The sequence below is a fragment of the Culex quinquefasciatus genome, chromosome 3 (genome assembly GCF_015732765.1).
Source record: "Culex quinquefasciatus strain JHB chromosome 3, VPISU_Cqui_1.0_pri_paternal, whole genome shotgun sequence".
Taxonomy (NCBI): Eukaryota; Metazoa; Arthropoda; class Insecta; order Diptera; family Culicidae; genus Culex; species Culex quinquefasciatus.
The window spans coordinates 133,027,047-133,052,151 of record NC_051863.1 but is presented as its reverse complement, the minus strand read 5'-3'; the positions used below and the strand labels follow the sequence as shown (position 1 = coordinate 133,052,151).

Here is a 25,105-nt window from a genome sequence, read left to right as displayed (position 1 = left end):
AGGCGAAAAGTGCAACCTCATCCGGAGGATCCTAGCTTCCAGGGCCAAACTTTCTCACGTTTATTTGTCCGGGCCCCCGAAAGGGGCCCCACCGTTAATGTATCTCGGTTCTAATTTACACTAATTACTTCCCATGATGATGATGCTGCTGCTCCGTTCCGGAGGAACGAGAGCAACCCTTCCACCGCACAGCACCTTTTCCGTGGGGAAATGGGAGTAAAAACAAAGGAAAATTACCCGGAATTAGCCACTTCAGGGTAGACTCCGCCGCCACCGCAGAGTGGCCACCACTTTTGGGAGCTCTAGTTCACACGCAGGCAGTACTCGCAGTCATTACTTCCCCCGCTCCGCAGTGCGTTCCCCGACACCTTTCTTGAGGTCGGGGGCGCTATCTGCACCGTGCAATCAGCTGATTTCGGGTAATTTTCGAGCTGCCGCTCGAAAGATGGTGGTTTTACGTACAACTTCGGTGTCTTTTCACAGCTGGAGCGGATTCGGGACTGTTCCGATTGGCAATGTTTACGATTGCTTCGATCAGCTGGTGTGTGATTGTTTTGCGCGCAGCTGTCAAACCGACCGAGGGGTACACTACTGCGTTCTCACGATTTTGTTTTAAGAATCCGATTTTCAGAGCAGGGGCGCGCACACACACTCAGGAATTATAATTACCGATTTTCGTTCAGGTTATTATCGGGAACCCGCGGCGCGGCGGAGGGCCTTCTTTATGTCTCTATTTAGCTCCGATTTAACCATTCTCCGGGGAGATCTAACATCTTCGGAACCGAGGGGCTTATCGGCGGGTTCGCTTTGCGGCCGCGTTCTTTTCCGGTGATCATCGATCGAGGCAACCCAATATTGGAAAGTGGATTTTCTCACGCACACACACACACACTTTTGTGCTTACCTCGCGATTGAGAGAAGGTGGAGAATGGGGTAAATTGATTCAATTAGTCAATTGGAAATGGGGAAAATTCGAGCAAGTAGAGCATGACAGTCGGGAGAGGGGTGCGACACGATGGAAGCTGCATGCGCCGCGACTTCTTCGCCAAGATCCACGCCGATGGGTTGGTGCTCAGCGAAGCAACAACAGCACCAACACAAACAATCTGTGTGGGCGAAAACACCACGGAGCACGGCGATCGTAAACAAGCTCCATTCCCACTCGATATTTACATACAAATAATCAGACTATAAGCGAGGTGCCCGGGAGGTTTTGTGTTTGCTTTTCTTCTCGTTGTCGGCTCCTCCGCGGGGTCGGCTCCTCCGACTCGTTTGGGGGTTCCTGGAGCATCTCCGTCGGAGGTTCTCACACCGCCGAGATGACGCGATTCTTACGACGGGGCCCGTATGTCACCGCGCGAAGAATCCGTGTACTCTCGATTCCTCCTTTGCATACTAATGGAGTAATCGATGAGAGGTTAGGGCATCTTCAAACTCTGAAGAAGTGGTAGATTTTGTCGAGATATTTTGGAAGAAAACAATGACCGGGAGATGTCCGCGCTACTCAACAAAAACAAAACCGGGACGTAAAGAGCTTAATTTGTCCCGGAACGCGAAGCGCTATGGGAACGGAATTGGTTTTAATAACTCAATCCTGGGTAGTTTACGGAGAGGTACACGCTGGAGACCAGTGGGAAAGCCTTCCCCAGCTAATGGCAATGTCAATCATCATCTGGAGAGGGGGTTTTGAGATCATTTTTGGAATGTCAAGAGGAAATATTACGGTACTTCCTGCGAGCGCAAGTGTCATGACCATGGGAATCGCTGGCGCGACAGCGTTTTCGGAGTTCAACGTTCCCGTTTCGTCCGAAGGTCTTCCCACTTTGGAACCGTTAGCACGTAGGCCGTTTAAAAATCATAAACTTGCCGCCGGCGGTGCACCAGTTCGCCGTTTAACGGGTGCAACATTGTCTCATCTCACCCAGAGATCGGTGAACCACGATAGCGGCCATTTCTCACCTGACCCGGCCTTTGTCGGAGGGTATCAAATTTCCATTGACGCGCCCGCAGGAGTCAAATATTTTTATGAGCAGCGCATGATTTGTGTACCAACACCCGCAGAACGATCGCATGAATCATTCATTCATGGGCGCATTACCGGATCGCGTGTTTTTTATTATTTCGTTTTGGTGTTGATGTTCGTCGTCGGTTCCGTCCTTACTTTTTTATTTATATTCATAATCATATTATGTGCGGTGCACCACGAAAACGAAACGAACCACCGGGATTCTTCCTCTTTGCATCCGGTGAGACAACTCCGTCTAGCTGTCACCAATTCGATACCTGTGACAAGTGTCAAAGGGTAGCGAGTTCGAAAGCTGAACTTAGGTCATTCAGACGTCAAAGGGAGGTCATTGAGATATCGAATCGAACTAGGACAAGTTCGATACCTGACGAGATCAAACAGACTACCAACTCGCCACCTGTCCAGAATCTCGGCTATCGAATCGCTGAAAGCGCCCCCAAAACGAGTGTGTTCACAACACCTTGTTGGCAAACCTTTCGGTTAATGAGCGTGAAAATCAGCACTCAGCCAGCCAACTGCAACCGCGCGCGAGTAACCTACCTCGCCGATGTGCATTCGGTTTCTCCCAGTGTGCATTTCTAATGAGGCTAAAGCCCGTTGCGCTCAAGTGAGCTTAACACAAAATCGCGAGCGCGAACGCGCGCGCCTGAATCAGAGCGAAACATGAAGAAAACAGGTAGGTATGAACGCCCGGTGCGTTTCGAGCTTTCCACAGAAATCTGAACCGACGAAAAACAATTCACCGGAATGATAATGAGCGCGAGGGGGGCGACCCTGCCGCGTGACGGAATGTGTTGCCCGCCCACCGGGCAGCTGTCAAACCTGCGCGACACCTAGCGGCGGGCATTTTAAAATTCCGTTCAATAAAATTATTCCCAGATTCCAGATGTTGGTGCGAAAAGCTAAGCGGAACCAGAAATTGAGGTTAAAACCCGTCATAAAACTAGAATCGGCTTTTCTGCTGTCAAAACACCCAAACAATAGGCAAAACGAGCCCCGGCGATCGTCGCCGGGCGAAAAATTACTCCTCAATCGGTTCTTGTTTGTTTTTGTCCTACCGGTCCTCCTCCTCCTCCCTTTCCAACCGACCTTCGCCTCCTTGCCGGGCCATTGTTGCGGCGACGGGACCCCGGAACGAACCGGTCGTCGTCCCTCCATATAAAATCATTTATTGATATGTTGATTTCTTTTATTATCGATTCCCTTCCCAAACTGTCCCCTTCTTCCCCATTCCCAAAACTGTCACCACCGGGTCGCGCTCCGATCCTTCTTTACAATCCATGAAATTACAATAATGACATCGACACGAAGGGGAAAGCCGACTCTGCGAAAAGGATTCCTAGCCGATGACAGCAGCGCGCGCGACACAATAGCGCGCCATGTCAGCCCCCATCATCCCGCCGCTGAACTATATTACCGCGACCGCGACGACGTGACATCGCGCAGTGAGAAACTGAGTGACAGCCGAGGGGCCGGACACTCGCGCGCCGGCGCACCTCACCACGAAATATGATAAAACGGTGAACCTGCGCGAAACAAAGGACGAATAAATATGCCCGAAGGCGCTAAACCGGCCACCACATCTCGCGCTCGCTCAGACAATGCCCGGGGTTGCACTTTGGCCCCGGCAGTCGGCGAACGCGCAAAGTGACAAATGTTCCCGCGGGCCCACGTACCGCGCGCAGCGGTACGCGAGGAATTGAGAAATGCCAGCTTCTGCAAAACGAAAAGATAAATAAAGGTTCTGGAAGCGGAGTCCCGAAAAAAAATAAATAATAAAACTGCGCAGCGAAGCTGCTGTCGCGAAATCTTCCCGAAATGGACAACGCCGAGGCTTCTGAATAAACACAGAGTTCGGGAAAGAACGGCACGGAGTGGCGCCCCCCTCGCCAAGTGTCAACGCGACAGCGGTTTGTTTACAAAACAAACGCGCCCGCTCTCTGACCCATTTGTATGCAAACAGAACCGTCGTCGTCGAAGACGACACACGCACGACACAGTGAGAAAATCCCTAGTTCCCGGGGCCCTGGGATGTAAACAGAGCCGGGGCGTAACACAATGTATGGCATAATTACTGAGCAAACTGTTTAATCTACGGCAAATATTGACAGCTCATTTGATTTTTGTTCGTCCCACCCCGATGTGTCGGAACAAGTGTTGGCTGGAATGTCGACGAACAATACTGGGGAGGGCGCTTCTAGAACCCCTCCCCCCCAAGGGGGGAGGGAGGTTGTTCAACTGGGCGACAACACAACAAATGGGGCCATTCTAGTCGCGTCGGGGATCTCGTGTTTGCCGAACGGAACGTGAGAATTACCCGTGTCACACCTTTTGTCGAGCGTCAAGTCGACGCAGGGAAAGTCGAAATTCTGACAGCTCGAACGTCGACTCAATTTGAGAAGGTCAAACTCCTCGTTTTGAAACGAGCCCGAAGATCCGGTGACCTTTTCCCAACCACCAATAAACACTCAAAATGAGGTTGTCGCTAGACAAATTCAGCAATCGCGTGTCACGCGATGTCAGTCACGCTTTCGGGGGTCACCCCATGTAGGGGGGCGTAGCTCCGCTACCGTTTGTTCGCTCGAATGTCGGTCAGATGTCGCGCCATTTCTTCGAAATCGATCAATTTTGACGGTTCTAGGTTTTGAAAGTGAGTTCTCCGAACTACACTTGATTCGTGGAGTGGCGCTGAAGATCCCAAGCCTCAAACGACGCCCTAACCGGCAAACCTCACCGGCTATTGATCGAGTTCAAAGTGGTGACCCGTTTAAGGTGTCGCATCGCAATGGTTCTCAAATAAACAACTGTCAGCCGCGACGAGGTGAACCACTTCACCGGAAATTCCTCCCACGTTATTACACACTCGTTCCGCACCGCTGCACCGAGGGACAATTATCTTTATTCGATATTTATTTCCGCTCCCGAGGTCTCGCCGAGGTACTTGTCGTGGCCGACATGAATTCCCACGTAAAGTCTTCTCTCCCCCCCCTTCCATTATGTTTTCCAAAAGGTCCAAGACGTGTGAGTTTAAAAAATTGGCCCTCTTTAGCGTGCTCGTGTACGTAATCTACGGCCGTATTGCGCCGTCCAAATGAGGTTCCCTCGCAGAGTAACCAATTGGGCGCTGATTTGGCCATTTCGCCATAATTAATAAGGCACACGGTGGCGGCAGCAACAACGGAGGCAATCAACACGCCAATGCCACCCCGTAGCTGCGCTGCGCTGAGGGGCAAATAATAGAAACGAGTTTTCACAATTCAATTTCCAGTGGCGGCGGCGCGGACCTCCAAAGCCCCGGCTGAAATTGGTGCAATCTTCGATTTTCCGTTTAAATTGATTTAATAAGATTGCCAAATTGGGCGAGTGAAGACGACCGCTGGAAAGGGGCGGCTTGCGGGGCTACGCCCCGCGCAGTGATTGCGTAAAGCGCCCCGTTGAAAGTAAACAAGCTAGTTGGCGAGATAAGATAGGGCACCTCGGGAAAGTACCGCCAACGCATTCCGGAATACCTGTCAAAACACGTCCGCGGTATTAGTCATGAGCCACTTGGCTTCAAGAATTGACCAATTCGCGAAATCGCAACTCCACCCGCGAGAGTTCAGTGACACCGGAGTGTTACATCACCCTCGGGCTGACCATCCTAGACGCAGGGGTGACGCGTCACCCCCTGAGACTGAAAGTATGCCAAGAGCGCGCGAGCGGTGACGTATGCGCTGGAATTTCTCAACTCGTGACCGGCGAGTGCAGCGTATTCAGTTCCGTCTGCAGCAGCGTTGAGTCATGCGACCTTGCACGTATCTACAGCGAGAGTCCGCGCGGCAATCGATAGCCGGGAGTTCCGGGGAATTCGAGCAGGTGACCTACCTGACCTGAACGGGGCGCTTTGCAAAACAGCAATCAACTTGTACTAGAGGCCTGCATAATGTATTTTGAGGTTATTTTCGGACTAATTAGACCGTTTACACTCAATTGAAGCGGAAATTGCCCTAATTGGCGCCCTCCGGGGGCGCTCAGCGCCCGGGAGGGCGCCAACTGTTTAAAATCCGCAACTCCAGACCAAATTCGCCCAGCTGCAGCTTGAAGGTCACGCGTCTAAAGCGAGCTGTCGCGGTTATTAATCGGCGGCGGCGTTCGCCGCACATGTCCAGACGTGTTTGATCGTGAACTCTCGGTCGGATTGAGCGCGCACGCTAGTTTCTGTTATTGCTGCTGGCTGACAACGTTGCGAAACACAGCGGAGGACGGAGGGCGTCTCTCTGCTCTAGGTGTCCGCTTTTTTATGAATGAACTTCGGGAGGGCTGAGGTCCCGGACGCAGGGGGTCGGACAATCAATACGATCCGCTTTTTTTTTTTTTTTGCTTTGAAGGGAGAAAGATCTATTTATCCGGCAACCCGGGAGTGTAGGTGCGACGAACCGCTGCGCCGAGTAGGTAGATCTCGAGAGGTAGAAGTTTATGGAAGTTGGCTCATTCATGGATTTGTGAGTGCCGACTGTGGAGAGTCCCGCTTGGCGGAGAAAGATTTCTCCATTGGCGTCATGCCCATCATCGATCCAGGTCGTGCAATACCGTCGGGGGGATTGACAAGTGCGTGGGAAATAAACAAAATTGATTCAATTATTCATCCAGCGAAGCTGGGGCGCCCTCAGCGCCCTCCCCCTCCCTAACGAGAACCCACAACAATAGACGCTGACGCGTCAGCCACGCGCGACGTTTGACGTTTCAGACTCTCTTAAGACACCTCTTTAACGACTCCAAAGCGGAGCGGGGGCGCCTACGCGCGCGCGCGATGAAACCGCCAGGTCTCGAAATGGGAACTGTTGAACCCCTCGGTACCGAAAATCGGGGGCGCGTAACCTCACTCTGCGCGCAGTTTTGACAGCTTTACAGCTTGTTTACATTAATGGCGCGCAGAAATAATAGAGCTGCGAGACCTTTATTTGCAACCGCCAAAACAGCGCCGGAGAAAAGCGTTGAGAAAAAATCCAAACTTTCTAATCGCAATTCGAAAATTTTCGCTAATGTTGTTTAATTACATAAAAACGCGCGCGGTGTAGGGCCTCCGACGGGCTTCCGACGGTCCGGGCAGTACCGTTCCACTCTCGTGCCCGGCAATCCGGCGAGTTACAACCGACCGAAAGCGAGCTTAATTTGATTTGGGGGGAAATAATTGAGCCTGCTTGGGGCCGCAAATGGACTTGCGGAGGGTAATCTACGGGGACGGAGCAATAGCCATAAGTTACGACCCGAATCAAGTGGGATTAAGGGGGATCTTAAGGTTTGGAGAAGGATTTCGAGAGGGGGAAGATAATGCGATTCTTCTGGTTGACAACATTCTTTTGTTTTCTTGAAGTCACGTTGAAAGTGATAGGAGGATGTTCTTGAAATTTCCACCAAATTCTGCCCAATTTTGACAGTTTGCGATTGGTTGATTCTTGAGTCAAGTCTGTTCAACGTTAATCAGCTTTGATCATGACAAATCTAAGGTCAATCAACGCTGTAGTAATGAAACTTACTCACTAGCTGTCAAAATTAGACAAATTAGAACATCTAATTCTAAGTGCAGTGTGGCGCCCCTCGTTAAACGTCAAAATCGGTTTGTTTATTTACAAGTAGCAGAATGAATAAATAGGAACATTGTGAAAATTTATGATCTTTGTAATATTTTCGCTAAAAAAAACGCAAATATTACAAATCAGTTGACCAGCTATGCACCCCTCGTTGAACGTCAAGTAAAAGTTATGACAAGTACTTGAAGAAAGGATAAAAAAGTAAGAAAAATCAATTTTAGCCTTAAAAATCAGCTAAATGTAAGAGGGTAATCACTTTTCTATTGATTTCTTCAGTTACTTGAAGAAACTTGTAGCCTCAATGACGTTTCGTTAAACGAGGGGTTCATCACTGCGCTTGGAATAAGTATGACAAACGTTCTTTAAAAAAAATTGTCAAATTTTGAATTTGGGTTCTATTTACATGTTTGTAAAGATCTTCAAAATTTGCCGAATCTTTTTATTTTAAATGTAAACAAGCCTTGTCAAATTAACCATAAAGTTGTAGTCAGGCCATTTTCAAATGTTCTAATTACTGTAACATTGACATTGAACAAGGGGTCTTCCACTGTGCTGATAATATCAAAACTTTCTTTTATCTAAATAAATAAAAAGACTTCAATTAGTTCAATAAGAAAATTTAAGTTCTAAAATTGAAAAATGTTAGATTTGTGAAATTGGCGTTTTAGGGAAGAATCAAGCAATTTACTCGAAAACGCTCAAACAAACTTCAAATTTCAGCTGGAAAACATAACTTCAAACTGAAATAGCACAAAAACCGGCAATAAATTGCACAACTCCCTTATTTCGCCCTAAAACCTCATTCTTCGCCCCCAAACTTACCCATTGCTATCGTATCCAGAAGTGGGAGTGAATAAAATTTCTAGTTTCCTCGAGCTTCCTTCCGGAACTGTGGGCTGCAAGAACTCGCTCTCGGTCTGCTACTTCCGTTCCGAGCGGCCAAATTGCCTCAATAAAATTCGGTTCACTTCACTTTTGCTTTTGCTGCTGCAGCAATCGAGGACACACTTTTTTGCTTTTTTGTTTTTTCCTGAGAATTTATTCCTCACTCTCTATTGATTGCTCGATTTATTGGACCCCCACACTCAAAACTGGCGACGTTCACGCACTTTTTTCGAAATTTCTTCGATTCACCACCAAAACTCCCCAAAATCGCTCAAAAACTTCCTTCGATACACCTGGATATTCGGGAACGACCAAGAAAACCTCCTCTCACTTAAACCGGCTAAGCCGCAAACGCTTCAGAACGTCCTGAACGTCAGAACGAAAACTGCAAGGAGAAGAGGAACAGAGAACACACGAGCCCCGTGCTTGGTTGGTTTGGACGTGCGGCGATCCACTCCCGACGATGTCTAGCGATTGACTGGTTCGGTTCAGCGCGATACGCGCAAGTTTTGTGTGTAGTGTAGAAAGAGAGTCAGTCAGTCGTACCTTAATGTGTTCGAATGAGGAAGTACGAGAACGAGCTCGGCCGGAGAAACTCCGCACAAAAGAAAAAACACACAAAACTTGAGCAAGAGCCGGCAGCATGTGCGGGGCGAAGAAGCAGCAGACCAAAGCAGGGGAACCCGAAAAAAAAAACGGTAGTCGACTCTATTACCAGAACTCAGCGCTCAGCAGCACTCACTCTCTGTTTATGATTTTTTTTCTGTAAGTCAGTCTTCGGAGGATGGAGGCAGAAAAAAGCGGCAGCAAAACAGAAGGCAGGTTGTGTTGAAGCTGCTGCTGCCGCTTCTTGGGCAGGCCTGAGGCAAAAAAGGTGTTTGAAATTGGAATCGGAATTGAATTGAGAGCGGAGTGAGCGGAGGCGAGTGCCCTCTTAGGAGAGAAAGCACTCACCCTCTTAGTTGGGGGAGCTCACGCTCAAGGAGGAAGGACAAAAAGGAAATAAGCACAGTGGGTTTGGATCGAGGTTGACGAAAGATTGTTGTGTAAATAATTAATTGGATTGGTTCACAAGTCACAAAATTGTCAAGACCAATGTAACAATTACATCACATCTTGAGCAATCATTCTTCGTGTACTGTCCAGAGAAAGTTGCAGTAAACTGGCAGTTTAACTCCAAGAACCCGATGGACGGAGCCAGTGGCGCCGACTAGTAAAAAAGTTTGGGGCGCACGGTTGAATCCCAAAAATGTGTAAAGAAAGGGTGGAGAATGAATGTTAAAGTTGCTTGTGTTTTACTAATTCTACTAATTTTATTTGAAAATTGAGATTGTAATAATTAAATGAATAAAGATTTGAAATGATTTGACTTCTCCGTTGCAAATATTTTTCAAAGTTTATGTCACCCCGAAAATGTCGCGAAAATAAATTCTATTAATACCTCGATATTTTGAAACGAAATGATTGGAAAGGAACTGGACACGTGTAAAAAACATTTTAAAACACACTTTTGTTGAAACCTAGGCTTGTAATTTCATTTTTTTTCTATTTTTTTGCCCCCTCGACTTTGGACAGAGCCGAGGGACATAAACTTAAAAAAAATATTTGCAACGGCCTTATCTGCAATACATTTTCGACCAAATGATATTCATAAGAAAATTATCATCAATAACTCAAAAGTGATGAAAATGCATATGGGACATTTATGCGATCAGGGGCAGTATACACCTGTCCAGTTGTTTTGCCATCATTATTTTCCAAAATATCTAAGAATATTGACGAAAATTTTATTTTATGCGAAAAATATTTTTTTTTTGCGGTGCTGTACATTGGAATTTCATAAAGATTCAAAACATTTTTAAACAAGCCCAAACATGCTAAATATGATTATCAATGCAGAAAAATGCATTTTAGATTGTTTTCAGTTAATTAGACTTCTATTTTCGTGGAAATTTTGAAGTTTCTCGGAAAAATATTTTTTTTTGCCCCTTGATTTTCAGACCAATTTTGAAGGGGGGGGGGGTGACATAAACTTTGAAAAATATTTGCAGCGGCCTAAAAGGAATCTGAAAAAAATCATCATCTTGATTATTCGGCGGAATATTGATGGACAATGTTTGTAAACAAAGCGAAATTAATCATTTTAGATGGTGCTGACAAGGAAATTGACAAAAAAAATCATCAACAGATTGATTTTCTTGGAGAAATTCGGGAGCGATTTTCTTTTGCGTGATTTGCCTCCTCTCTCTTTCACGGGTGAAGAAAGTTCGCAAGCGAAATTGATTGTTTTGCGATTATTCCATCCCTTAGCAGGACCAATGTGAGCAACTGATTTTCTATAAAATATCATTACTGTAAGCTTATATATCTTTTCAAATATGAGCAGTTATAGGTTTTATGTAAACTTCAAAAAGGGTGTTCAAATTACCAAACTAGGTATGTTCAATCTACCCCTTAAGGGTGTCCATTTAACTCTCATTCAAATTTGTGAGGGTAATTAGGACACTTCTTGGTTTTTGCAATAAAAATCTGGATTTTATTAACATTAATCGAAATTCATGAGATTTTTGCAATCCAATATAATTTCCAGTATTGAAGCCTTTGGCAGAACAATTTTTTTTTAATATCAATAAAAAAACTTCGTAGAAAAGTTGCGCTAGACTCGTCGGCGAAATATTTCGATTCACCCCGCGAAATGTCTGAAAATAGCCCCTCTTTCAGAGTGTTAAGTACCAGACTCACCAAATTTTTATTTTTGGTTATTTCTACGGAACATACAGCGACGAATAAAAAAAAATAAAAAGACAAATTTTGCAAAGAAAAACAAGTTACAGTTATCACATTCCACAGTAATTTAGGTATTGTTGTTTAAACTAGTTCAAATAAGAAAATAAATAGATAGAAATATAATCCATTAAGTTGAGACTCAGTAAATGGGAAACAATCACTCTCATGTATTCATATATTAGATGATTTTCAAAGATTCAGATTCGATTGATGAATTATGATGACACTAATCGAAATTTCTCACACAGCCACTCAAAAAAGCTGGGAACAATGATACAACTTTTCTTTTGGATTTTTGTAAAATATAAAAATGAATTTTGAAGTCTAACTTATGTCCTATGAAAGAAATGAAACCCTCTTCGTGGACAATTGATCATACAAAAAAAAAAATTGTATGGGGCATGGACCAATATGGTGGAATCGAGTTATATGGGAAAATTAAAAATGATATAAATCCAATCCGCAACACATTTTTTTGGTCTCTTTTAGGGTCCCAAACAACCTCCCAAAATTTGGGAGCGATTGTTTAAGCCAACGATTGGCGCAAAGCGAATGAAATTTGTATGGAAATTACTATGGGGAAACCTGCATTTTCACATTTTGAATTTACAAAATTCTTGTTTTATTATTTTATGAAACTAACACCGTAGAAGTAAAGTCCTGGATGTCTTGAACAACTCTCCCGAAGATAGTATGGTGCTAAATTGCTTCTAACAAAAGTTACAGAGCATTCAAGAGAGACATTTCGAAATACTCGGCAAAAATCATATTTGTTTTGCCAAAACTGCCAAGTCAAGCTGAAACTTTCAAAAACTATAATTTATTTGGGGAATTGGGGTGCAACTTAACTAAATAATGTCTTCTGAACAATTCTTCATTACAAATTTACGTAAGGTTTACAAAATATAACAACAATCATTTTTTTTTGAATTTCATGGTTGCTTTGGCAATGTTGGAAAATAATATGAGTTTCACCGATTATTTCAATACACTACTTTTGAAATCTCTGTATCTTTTTTATGACGCACATTAGCACCATACTGTCTTCAGGAGAGTTGTTCAGGACATCCACATTCTACTGTGTTAGTTTCACAAAAAAATAAAACATGAATTTTGTAAATTCAAAAATTTGAAAATGCAAGTTTCCAAATAGTAATTCCCATAAAAATTTCATTCGCTTTGCACCGATCGTGGGCTTAACCAATCGCTCCCAAATTTTGGTAGGGTGTTTGTGACCCTGAAAGAGACCCAAAAAATGTGTTGCTGAAAAAAACGATTTTCGATTCCATTCTAATGGACCAACCCCCTAAAGGTGCGGGTTTTGGTAAATTTCCGGCAAAATCATATCCGGTAGATACTCCTCTCCCCAAATTTGAGAATGCGTGGTTGATAACTACCCTACTTTTCAAATCATTCAATAAGACGGAGAAATCACAGAGTAACACAGAGCGAGCAGTCCGAAGAAATGTCATTTTATTTTTTGGCTCCATAAGGTTTGCTGGTAGCAGGCGTGCGATGTACCTGCGATGTACCACAAAGTGGAACCAAAAATCAAATGGCAGTAGTGACTCTGTCTTACTCTGTGGAGAAATCACTGAAAAGACTACATTCAATAATTAACTCGGAAAAACATCAGTAAACAAATAAAATCGAAATTAAATTAAATTAGCAATTTTAAAAATTGTAAAACGGAACCCAATAACAAGAATCTAAAGTGGTGCAGCTAAACATCATTTTAATACCTCAGTACAATCTTCTAATAAACTGGTTTGAACTCCAGCTCTACGCGAGCCCAATGAACCAGAATATCTTCACCACTTTGCCTAACATCCAGGCCCAATCATGGTGAACCGGACCGGACCAAGGAAGAGAGAAGCAAAGAGCCTCAAACAGCATAAACTCCGCCTTCACAGCTCTAGCAGCTGCGTGAACTGAGGTTGCTCGCAGCTCACTATGATTGTCTCGTTCTTGCGCAAGCGCCTCGCGCGGCCTAAACGGACTGTTCTGTGGTGCGCATCAGCTTCTCGCTCGCTTTTTTTTCTTGTCTTGTCTTGCCTGATTGCTTCTTTATGCTTTGCGCCTCAACCTTGATTGCGCGGCTATCAATCGGGTGATCGGTCGGGATCGCACGATCAGATTGATTGACCCCAAGAGAATCAAATTTCTACTGGCCAATATTTTTGGTTTCGATTGTTCTACGAAATACTTCACTTTTCTTATTTTATGTTTAATCTTATTAATTTTTAATATTTTTAACTTAATACATACCATACCAATCAGCATAGCGCACCAGGTACGCGTGCTGTAGCAAGAAGACGCTTCCATCTTTCTCGGTCTTGTGCTGCTACTCTCCAATTTCCCAGGTTACAGATCTTCCGGATATCACCATTCACTTGATCTCCCCACCGTGCGCGCGGTTTCCCTGCTCTTCTGCCTGTTCCGCCAGCTGGTTCAGCGCGGTCAAATAGCAGTCTGACAGGCTGCCTTTCGTCCATTCGGGCGACATGGCCGGCCCACCTGAGCCTCCCGATCTTCGCCTGGGTGGCTTAAGTCAGCATTTAAAATAAGATAAATACCAATTTAAAAATAAAAAATGGCAAAATAACAAAACAAGAGAAACATAGTTTTGAAACTATTTACCTTTCTTGTCAATCTCGAAAGTCATTTTGACCTACTTTTCATCGCCAAAAAAATATTACAGTACTTTTAAGTACTGAAAAGTTCTTTTTCCAATTCGGTCGTGAAACTACTTACTTTTCCTGTCATTCTTGAACGACGAAATAACCTACTTTTCTGTACCAAAATAATAGAATCGAATAACAACACATTTCAAAATAAATGCTGAAAAGTAACACTTTTCAGCACTGAAATGGGTGCTGAAAAGTTGAACTTTTCAGCACTTGTTTCGAAAAGTAACACTTTTCGACTTTTTTTGATTTAAACGGTAAATTGACTTAATACATGGACAGTTGACTTACAATTCCATTAAAAGTGTGTTTTTCAGAATTGCAAAACAAAAGTAAAGAATTCGTTGCAAAACTTGATTTTTTCAGCACTCTTCCTATTCATCCAACTCGGTGAACCTCGTTGAATAAATGTAAGACTCGTGCTGACAAAAAACTTCTTCTTGCAACTTGTTGCATAAACTACTATTTCAGCATCTATTTGAGTGCTAAAAAGTTGAACATTAATACTTTTCGATACAAATTTGAAGTTTGAAACAAATAAAATAATCAAATTCAAAGGGTGTTTTTCGGAATTTCCAAATAAAATAGTTCACTGCAAAACTCGTTAAACATCGTCGACTCGTGCTAAAAAACCTTATTCGTTGAAGAAGGGGTTTTTGCTTAATTTTACAACTTTTGTTAAACCTTTTCAATAATTTATACATAACATATTTTATCATCCAACACTAGTTTGTAGTTGTTAGGAAATCCAAAGCTCTAATCTGTCTGATGAAATAAAAATTGAATTAAATTAAAAATAAACTTTTTTTTGCAACTTCTTTCATACACTACTATTGTAGAACAAAAGTTGGTCAAAATGATTATCGATATTCTCTAAATTTTAATTGAGCTATTAACGTTTTTTCCTAATAGTTTTTTTCAAAAAAACATTCAGACAAATATTCTGTGTTGTATTTATTAACAATTTTCAAAGTATCCATGCTTCCAAATGAGTGCGATCTGCTGACAAGTGTTAGCTATTCGTCACTGCCAACGATTCGCATCCTCTCTCCCACGCACTGTTGGGAATTCCCCAAAAATAGATGTTTACCATTCTGGCTCGTACTTTCGCCATAAATCAAAAGCCAGGCTCTGGCTCCGGCTTATTTATGCAGGAGACCGTCCAAAGAGTTTTTATATTGTAATGTAAAACTTTGTTCCTTTCCCGGGATATATGGTGAGGTGTAGAGAAAGCAGCAAACTCAAACCCCATCACGTTTTTGGAGATCTTCTCGACCATGTTCCGTTTCGGTTGATCAAATTCGGTGAGAAAAGATAAATTCTCTGTGAGTCGTCGGATCGTCGTCGTCGTCAAGGTCTACAAGGCACACAACACACACCAAAACGAGAAGGTAAAGGATTCGATAATCTTTTTTGTTGTCATCACGTCCTGAAATTGCCTCCGCTGCGGTGGCAATCGTCCTTTCTTAAGCTTTTTTTGCGGCATTTTCCTTTTTGTCTCCGAAGGTTTTTTTTCACTTCTTCTCTTTTATTTTCGGTCAGGGATCAACAACGTAAAAATGTACGAAATCCTATAGCTTTCTAAACATTTGCAACTAAGTGGAAAAATAAACAATGCTGATTGGAATTAGTGTGGGTTTCGAGCAGAGGTGGACATGCAGAACACAAAGCCGATACGGTACACCTTGGAGAGAGGTAGCAGCAGGTAGGACGTAGGACCTCCTAAATCAATTAGGCTCGGACGTGTTTGTTTAAGGTAATTACCAGATGCTTTTGTTTGATCATGTATACAAATAGTGGGCTGTTGCGAAGATTTGTGCTTGTGGGTCTAATTTCTGGGGCCAGGTTTGTGAACAAAGCAGATTTTTACTTTGTATTTCATATTTTATTTCGAAATTTATGTTGAAATTGATAAAAATTGTTTTAACTTTTATTGAGTTTTAAAGTTTACCTAATTAATTGAATCTTCCCCTACCTTTTATAATTTCAGTTCAAGTATTCCACCACGCACAACGGCGAATTGTGGTTTCATGGCACATTAAAATCGGAAACAAAAAACCTTGGCCACGTAACAATAACCGTGTTATTCTTCTAAGAAATGGACAGCCGTGACCGGTGCTGAACGCTCCCGCTCAAGATCCCATTCAAAACGGTATTATGTACGATATCCATTTCACCCGCAACAATGACCCTTTGTTTGTTAATGCTCGTTCATGATACAATAATTAATCTTTTGCGGCCTGCCTGAAGCAAACCTCACGTGTTGATTCATATTTTTTTAGTACCTATTTTGGGTTTTGTTCTAGGACCCCCTTTCGGTTGTAGGGTGCTAGTCAAAGTTTAGGTCGCTACACCTCTTCTACTTTTGATGATCCCATTGATGTTATCGAAAGCATTAAAAAATATGAACAAAAAGTTGGTTCTACACGAAACCGAGAGTTAAATATTTGAGTTTTTTTTCTGTCTGAGTAATCTACCACCAATGAAATTAATATTATTATTTTTTTAATTTTAAAACTAAGATGCAATTTTGGTCCCTGATCTCGAATCTTAATTAAATTTATTGATATCTCGGTATGGTAGTTTTCAGCATTCGAATAAATACTTGTTTTCAGTAAATTGCAGCTCAAAATGGTTATAGAAATTTGGTGTCAAATAATTTTCAATAAATGTCTCGTAAATTAGACGATAAATTTGTTACGGAAATACGTATTTTGCATAAAAAAAAAGTAGAAAAATGAAACGTCTCCCCTTAAAGATTGTGGGATATGTCATTAGAAGGGCAATTATATGTACTATTCGAATCTGAAATTAACCCAGAAGGGTAACTTCATTTTAAAATTTTGTGATTTTTGTGACTTTGCAGGATGATTTTTGAGAGTGTAATAATATTCTACAAAGTTGTAGAACTGACAATAATAACCTGTAAAATTGCACCAGCGTTTCAAGGCTCTAAAAGCTTGAGGAATGTCATATTTTCGATGGAAAATAATATTTTTTCAAAAAGTTTTTTTTTTAATTTCTTAGCTTTTTATAAACTTTGATGATTTTTAGGTAGTTGCGAGTCATCAGTTATATTTATTGCAAAGTTTTTTGTATAAACTGTTTCTATTTACAACCTGTCGAAGCTATGTGTGTTCCGTTTTATGATTCCTAGAACAATAAATATAATTCAATAATCGTCATTTTGTGAGATTTTGTAACGGTACCTTTGACAAAAAGGAGAAGAATTTGCGGTTTGTACGTTATTGATGACTCCAACTACAAGGAATGTGATTAAATTTTGTGATTTTGTGTTTTTCAAGTACAGTCATCCCTCATATTCGGAACAGTTTACAGATCGGCCAATTTTCAACAAATCATATTAAATCGATAATTGAACATAATGATTTGCATTTACCTTCATGTGAAAGCTTTTCTTGCGATCATTCGATTGATGTATAGACCGGCTGTACATTTTTACTTTTTATATCAAGTTTTCAAAGAAAAACATTGACCCTTGAAATCCACAAATTCGGAACACTTTTTTCTTACGATGTAAACAAACTTTTTTATCTCTCCAGGAGTACATATTTTTTTACAAAATAATGACTTTGCACTCTGAAACCAATAAAACTCATGCTTAGTAATGTTTTATGAATGGTCTGATAACTTTTTTGTGAAAATATCAGTTAAATTCAGGTGTTCCACAATTGTGGTAGGCAGAATAACATCCCACAATCATGGAACAGGCAATTTGGAGGCAGTGTTTTGCTGCTCTGGATAAAATAGTCTTGAAATGCAGTTTTTGTTTAAAAAGTATTACTTTTACTAGTGAAATAGCAAGAGAATGTCCAAATAAAGGTCCTAAAAATAGTAGGGTCGAATCATCACAAAAGTGTTCCGAATAATAAAATGGACCGATTTTGAAAAAAAAATTACTGTACAAAAATAAACATCTTTCGAAAAAAAAATACAGATTTGTTTTAGTCATGTGTGGGTTTGCGAGGATAAAAACAACTTCTTCTTTAAAAAAAATCACAACATCTAAGAATTTCGTAAAGAATTTTCCAAAAGAATAATAGTTTGCCTTCACGTACGTAAACAAATAAGCCGCGTTGTCTCATTAAAATCGCCTTCGTGACGGACGTGTCTGTTGAATAGGGTTTCCCTCAGACATTTTTTTTTCATTCCCTACAAAACGCGAGATATGAATTTTCGCTCTCATGACTGACGAATGGGACCTCGGCTCTATAGGGTCTCTCAAGACAGGTGGTGCCTAGTGAGTAGGTAATAAACCCCACGCGCGCGTGTTCAGTTCACCGCAAACAAAAACAAACAATAATGACGAACCCTGGACGGAGAATATTTCGGGGGTAATTTTTCGGCGGAATTGAATTAGTGGCGGCGTCGGCGGCCTGTCCACATCAAAAGGTCGCGCGTTTTTTCCCTGTTTGATAATTTTCGAGCTTGAAATGCTTTTCGGTCGCTCTTTTTTTATTTTTGGAACGCGACTGATGATGTGATCTAAGCGAAGGAAAGTTGCGGAACGGAACGGAACTACAAAGGAGGACTTTTCCCCGTGCCGATGCCGCCTAGGAGGGGACAGGTGTTTGGACACGCGGAACTGACCACTGCTGCGGATTGCTGCTGGGAAACATGCTACTTTTACCCCAACAGTAGCGTGCGTGAGTGCGTGTCAGACGGTATGACTGACACGCCAGTGGTGGCCTCTGTGTTGGGGAAGATAATATTACTGTAGTTGATTTTCGAAGTGTTTGATACCTCTAATATTTTTAAATTCAATAATAACTGTTAAAATTAAATACATGAACTTTTAAAAATCTATTTTTCCCTTCAAAAATGTAGTCAAGATGGATGACACAAATAGAAAAACCAAATTTGCACAAAACACTACTTATTACCAGTTGATCTTCTCTTATCAAGCTGAAATTATATAAGGCTAATGGGTGGTACTATCAAATCAAAAATCTCTTTTAAACATTTTTTTCAAACCGCCATATCTAAAAAAACGATAAAATAATGATAAAAGTGCAATCAACCACTACTTCTTTTAAAAAAATTAAATGAAATTAGTTTTTGGTCCTCTTGCCAAAATGGCAAATATCGTTTTCCACAGAAGATTTCTTTTAAAACTCAACTTATTTCTTGAGGGGATCGAGATATCACCAGATGCATGCATTAAATCAAACAAACTCTGAAATATTTTTTTCTGGTTCAATGTTAGTTTCCCACCGGTGTCATAGAATTCATATTTGATCAATGAAAATTGCATTTCCCCTTCACCAGCGATGGAAGGTTCATCATCAAAAGAAAATCTTTTGACGCTCATCAAGAGAAAAAAAAATCGTAAGTGAACATGGCTCTCCTCTTTCGCGCCCGAAGGATCGAGGAAAGGAATCTAAAAAAATCATCATCTTGATTATTGGCGGAACAACTGTTTCAATTCACACTTTAAGAATGATCTGTCCCTTTTTGATGGGTAATGTGTGTAAACAAAGCAAATTAAACAATATTAAGTGGTGTTGACAAGGAAATTCACAAAAAATCTTCTTCTGATTGATTTCGGGAGCGATTTTATTTTGCTTGTTTCCCCTTCTCTTTCTTTCGCTCTTTTTCGATTTTTTTAGATAACTCTATCCCTGTCCTGAATAATTTCCTTTAAAAATCAAACAAAGACAAAAAGAAATATTGCATAAAATTTAAAATATCGAAAATATGTATCTTTTGAAGAAATTGCATCATCGTATTTTTTTATTTTCTAATTAATCTAATCTAAATAATCAAATTCGAATTCTGCGACCCAGTTTTAGTCGAATTTGAATGCTTCATTCCTATTAAATAAAAAATTTCATGTTTTCAATATTTCATCACCGCCATTTTGGCCGCCACCTTGGATTTAATATTTAAAAATCACTTTTGAGTAGATTAGGGGTCTACTTAACCCTCTACAACCTAACCCCGCCTCTAGACGGGCTTCGATCTGAAAAATCGCAAAAAATCAATTTTCAACCAATTTTTGATCTTTAAAATGCATTGGAAAGAAGAACTCTTAAAATTTTGGAAAATTTTTGGGTTGGAAGTTTTACTTGTTTTATGTGACTTTGCCAATGTTTTTAAAAATGTCATTTTTTAGGGGTCAACTTTGGTTGTGTTTTTTACTAACATTTGCTATATTTTAAATAAAAATAAGTATGCAGTATTTTTTGTAGTGTCCCAGACTATGCCTCTACGGATTTGTTTACTATATAAATGATAATGGTGCCCTTTAATAGCAGAAAATGTGAAAAACAAGTAAAAAATTGAAAAAGTGACTGTAAAAACATGAAAAAATAGATAGGCAAAATGTAATGATAGGAGGTGTTAGAATAGACCAAATACTACCAAAAACAAACATAAACTAAACAAGATAAATGAAAATTAAAATACTAAAAATAAAACAAGAATTACATAAAACAAGAGAAGTGAAGTTTTTCGTAGAACAAAAGTTGCTCAAAATGACCTCCTGAACACGGGAAAAATAAAAATTTTCGAAAAAAAATTTGGGCAGTATAGGGTTAAGCTTTACAATCAAAAATAAGAAAGCGAAACAATATTTTTTACTGTGATTCGATTATCCGAAGTGAAATTTTGCCAAGGCATTCGGATAATCGAGTCTGAACCGTACCAACATAACATTTTTCGCATTTTTTTTTTTTAAACGGCGTTTTTATTGAAAAAAACATACTCAAAATTGTAAATCAAATTTGCAATCGAAAAGCACTTATTTATTTATTTTTATAAATTGCACCGTTTTTAAGATTTACCCACAAAAAGTTTGATTTGATAAATAAAAAAAATCACCTAAGTTTGATTTTTACTGTAAACTTCAATTTTTCGACTTTTAAAAGTAGTCTCTATACTTTCAAAAAAATAGTGTCCATACTAGTGTTCAAATCGGAATATATTTTTTCTAAGAGTTCAGAAAATTTTCAAGATAAAATGTAAAAGAAACATTGAAGATTGGACCTCTGATTGCTGAGATACAGCGGATAAAATAAAGAAACAGGAAAATTTAAGTTTACAAAGTCTCATCCAAACAGCCCCACATTTATAAAGCCAGCAGCTAATGGTCCAACTTCTAATGTAAAAAAAACTAACACACTTGTGAACATTTTTTATCTATTTAAAAACATTTTGAAAATGTTGAATCCAGACCAACTTTTCAAAAGGGTTTATTATTTATTATTTATTAAATATTTATTATTTTTTCATTTACATTTTTTTCCATGTGCCTATTTTTTGTTTTGAATAGTTCTTATCAATATCGACAACTTTGCCGAAGATACCAAATTGATCAGAAAATTCTCCAAAAGTTATTTTTTTCGAAAATGTACGTACCAATTATGTATACACAGCTGCTAAAGTTGTATAGAGCCTTCTATGGGCGATCCAATGATAAATAATGGCCTTTTTGGTCATTGGGAAAGCAATGTTTCAGCAAAATCAAAATACACAAAAATAAAATAAAATGCACGAAATCGGACGATTTCGTAGAGAATTGCTCGGACTGATAATGCATTTTTTTAGTGTAATGATTTATTTGGTAAAATATGAGAAAAAACAAAGAAGTAGTTACGCCCCTGAGCCCGTCTACGTGACAAAATAAAAACAAATTAACGGTTCCAATTTCCAAATATTCGTCCGAATGATGACCCCCGGCTCGATTGCGCCGTTTGAAAGTCGACTGGACACGCCGCCGCTGCCGCTGCCGTCGAAGGGATTCCTCCGGTTCGATTCCTCGAACGGTGGAATTCCAAAAGTTTGGCCAGACCAGACCCAGCAATTGCAGGTCATTAAATATTTCAAGCACAAACCGCACGACGCAAAACTTTTTCCCCTCCGTCAAGTGCACGGGACTCTCTTTTTTCCGTCGTCGTTTGTTTGATCAAATTAATTTTTAATTTCTCGTGTAATTTCATTTCAATCAAGTTACGTAAATTATTCATGACAACAACGGGACGTTCATTTCTTCGAGTGTTTTTTTTTCTCTGTTGCTGTTGATGGGCGCATCGGGTTGCGCAGCTGGCGAAAGGGCGCGTTCCAGGCCGCGAGGACAGGTTCTGTTCGGTTTCGGGCCCATGCCACACGTCTGCCGGTGACCAGTTGGTGGATGAAGCTCGGAGTAGCACGAGTCTGGCACATGCTGACCGCGTCGTATCGATCAAAATTCGTTGGAATGAGACGAGGTTTACTCCTTTAGAATTCTGGTAAAGTTCTGCGTGTGGTGAATTTCGGCTGGGAATTTATGAAATGTTTTATCGATTGCTTGCATGAATGTTTTATTTGAAACATAGTTTCGGACTTATTTAAGTTTTTTTTGTGTTCTGCGAATTAAGAGTAAAATTTCTTTCAGTAAACCGTAATAATAAAATCTTCAATCTGTTTAAACTATTAACAATAACTAACTGACAACTTCATTCTTGAAAAGTGCCCAATTTTCATGAATCAACGTGATTATAATTGATGACCCTCATGACTAATTTCTCTGATTTACACATATGGTTTTGCTCATTTTTCAGCTCAATTCTGCGAGGGGAAATCCCCTATGCATCAAATTGAGCAAACCATTCTCAAATTTCAAAACTCCTCGTTACTCGCCAACTAACTCCGGCGTGATTTCACAATTTTTCCCTCAACATTGAAGGTCACTTTATGAAGATTAATTTTGGCACCAACCATGACTCCCAAACCAGCATTGACAATGGCCAGACTTATGGTGGCGGTGGAATGACAATGCATCTCATATGATGGTTCAGCAGCAACGTCCAATGTTGACGAAGGCACTCATTTATGCATGCCATTTGGAATGGTGCAATAATTGAGTGGTGATTTTGGACTGCGCCCTTGTCTCCTTTGAATCCCTCTTTTTTTGGATCATGCCAGCCAATAATTGAGGGGTTGCTTGCCAAAACTTTATTTCAAAACTCTGCTGCCGAAAAAAAATTGCTCGTCGGTTTTTCGCAACTTTGGGTCGATACTGTCAAAGGTTTGCTGGAAATGTCTGGCACGTTTCGATGAGGGAGAGTGGAGCACATTTATGGTCGGTGGACCATTACCGAAATTGGTCATTTCTTAGAATTTGTCATTGAATAATGTTTCAACCGCCCCTGTGAAAGCCTGATACTTTGTTCTGTCCTTTATGAGCAAAAAATTGTATAATGCTCAATGCAATAAATACAACGCTGAGCAAGTTTCGGTTATTATTTTGCTATTGAAAATATTTATATTTATAACATTGAAACTAAAAGCATAAGTTAAATAATTAATCTTAAGATTTGAACTGATTTCAATCACTGTTTAAAATGTCCAACAGCAAATCCTTTACAACACAACCTTTATCTGAAAGCCGTAAAAATTCAAATTTCTCAAAATTCGCCAAAAATTAATTTTTCAACAAACTTTAGATCTTTAAATAGCTTTGGAACGTAAATTACTCCTATGAAATGAAATACTAAATAGGCAAAAGGTGATAACAGAAGGTGGTAGGATATGCCAAATACTATTAGAAAGAAACATAAACTAAACAAGATAAATGAATATAAAGAATACTAGAAAATGAAACAAGAGAAGTAATCTTAAAAATAAAACAAATGGAACAAAAATTGGGCGCTACAGGGTTAAAAGTGATGTTAAAACCTAAAATCCCAAGCTCGAGAAAAAGGGGAAATTTGCATACAAATTCCCCCTTTTTCTCGAGCTTGGGAGTTTCGGTGTTAAACTTATATTGATGCAAATTATTAAGAAAAAATGGCTTTTTGTGAAAATTGATGGACTCCTGAGAATTCAGAATTTCAGCGAAATCGTTGCTTTTTGAATAAAATTATCTAGCAAATTACAATACAAATACGTCATTTTGATTTACTAACCAGTAGTTTTTGAAATATTGTCACAAAAGTTACCGTCGGTCAAACGTGTTTTTGGAGAAATACTATAATTTCTTTAAAACGATAATGTTTAGAAAAGTTTTCAAAGCAAACTAGACATTCCAGACTACGTCGGCTGGAAATTCCATCCCAAGTAGCACACTTTTTTCGCCAAAATATTTACGTACTGGTTGTTGAGCTCATTTACCATGTTTTCCAAACGTCCTTGAGAACTCATGAACGCTGGAAAAAGCGCACGTTTTTTGTTGTTGAACATATCTCAAACCATTAGAAATGGGCATGGTTGTGCTTAGTGGCAAGTCCAATTTGCATAGGGAACGTTTGTTAAACATGTCATAAGAACTCTTGACAGTAAGATCCTGAACCGGGTTAGATAAACGTTCTTAGAACCATTTAACAACATCCTGCCTTTAAGATTCAGAAGTGAGTTAGGTAATCCTCGTGAGAACCGTTCAAGAACATGTCGTGGCAGATAAGGATTGTAAAGTGGCTTTCCATAAAGAACGTTTTTTTCGCCTAACAGATTTTTTTATTCATTTAATATTTTATTTGTGAGTAAATTGAATTTAAGATGCTTAAACAACTGGTTTCAGGGTTACGTCATTTATGAATGACGCCTTAACCATGAATGATAAAAATATCAATCATAAAAAACATTAAATTTTATTACAGTGGACTCTTTCGTTGTCGATATTGAAGGGACCGTCGAGAGAGGGAGTTATCAAATTATAGAACGAAAAATCAAAGCAATCTTCTTGAAGGGACTGAAAATTTTATTGACAGCTGGAGCAATATTGATATCGAGAAGATCGACAGCCAGAGATTCCACTGTATTATCTGGTGAGGAAGGCAAACTGAAATGAAACATCATGTTACTTACTTTTACTTTTACTGCTCGTACAACCTCCGGGTCATGAGCTGTCTCCAGATGCGCTGCCACTGAACTCGGTCTTGGGCTGCTACTCTCCAATTCCGACTCGGAACTCCCACACTTCTCAGATCTTCCTCCACTTGGTCTAACCACCTAGCACGTTGCGCCCCCCTCCGCCGCGTTCCAGCCGGCTCCGAATTAAACACCAACTTCACCGGATTGATAGTCTGGTTCGGTTGGCGCGCATCCAGCGCGTCCGGCATTCTCGCGACGTGTCCGGCCCACCGGATTCGGCCAGCCTTGGCGACCTTCCGAATACTTGGCTTGCCGTAGAGTTGCGCCAGCTCGTGGTT

The 25,105-nt window shown here is 40.6% G+C and overlaps 1 protein-coding gene across 2 annotated transcripts in view; it reads right to left on the bottom strand.

Annotated features, from left to right (window-relative positions):
* The window catches only part of LOC6035466 (protein rhomboid), a 157,190-nt gene that overhangs the window by 21,749 nt on the left and 110,336 nt on the right, over positions 1 to 25,105 (bottom strand). Inside the window, exon 1 of one of the 2 annotated variants that reach the window (XM_038263015.1) lies at positions 8,419 to 8,972. The exons of the other annotated variant lie outside the window; for it this stretch is intronic. The gene's annotated coding sequence lies outside the window, so the exon portion shown is untranslated. Of the gene's footprint in view, positions 1 to 8,418; positions 8,973 to 25,105 lie in introns of those variants that run through there. 2 annotated transcript variants of the gene reach the window in all.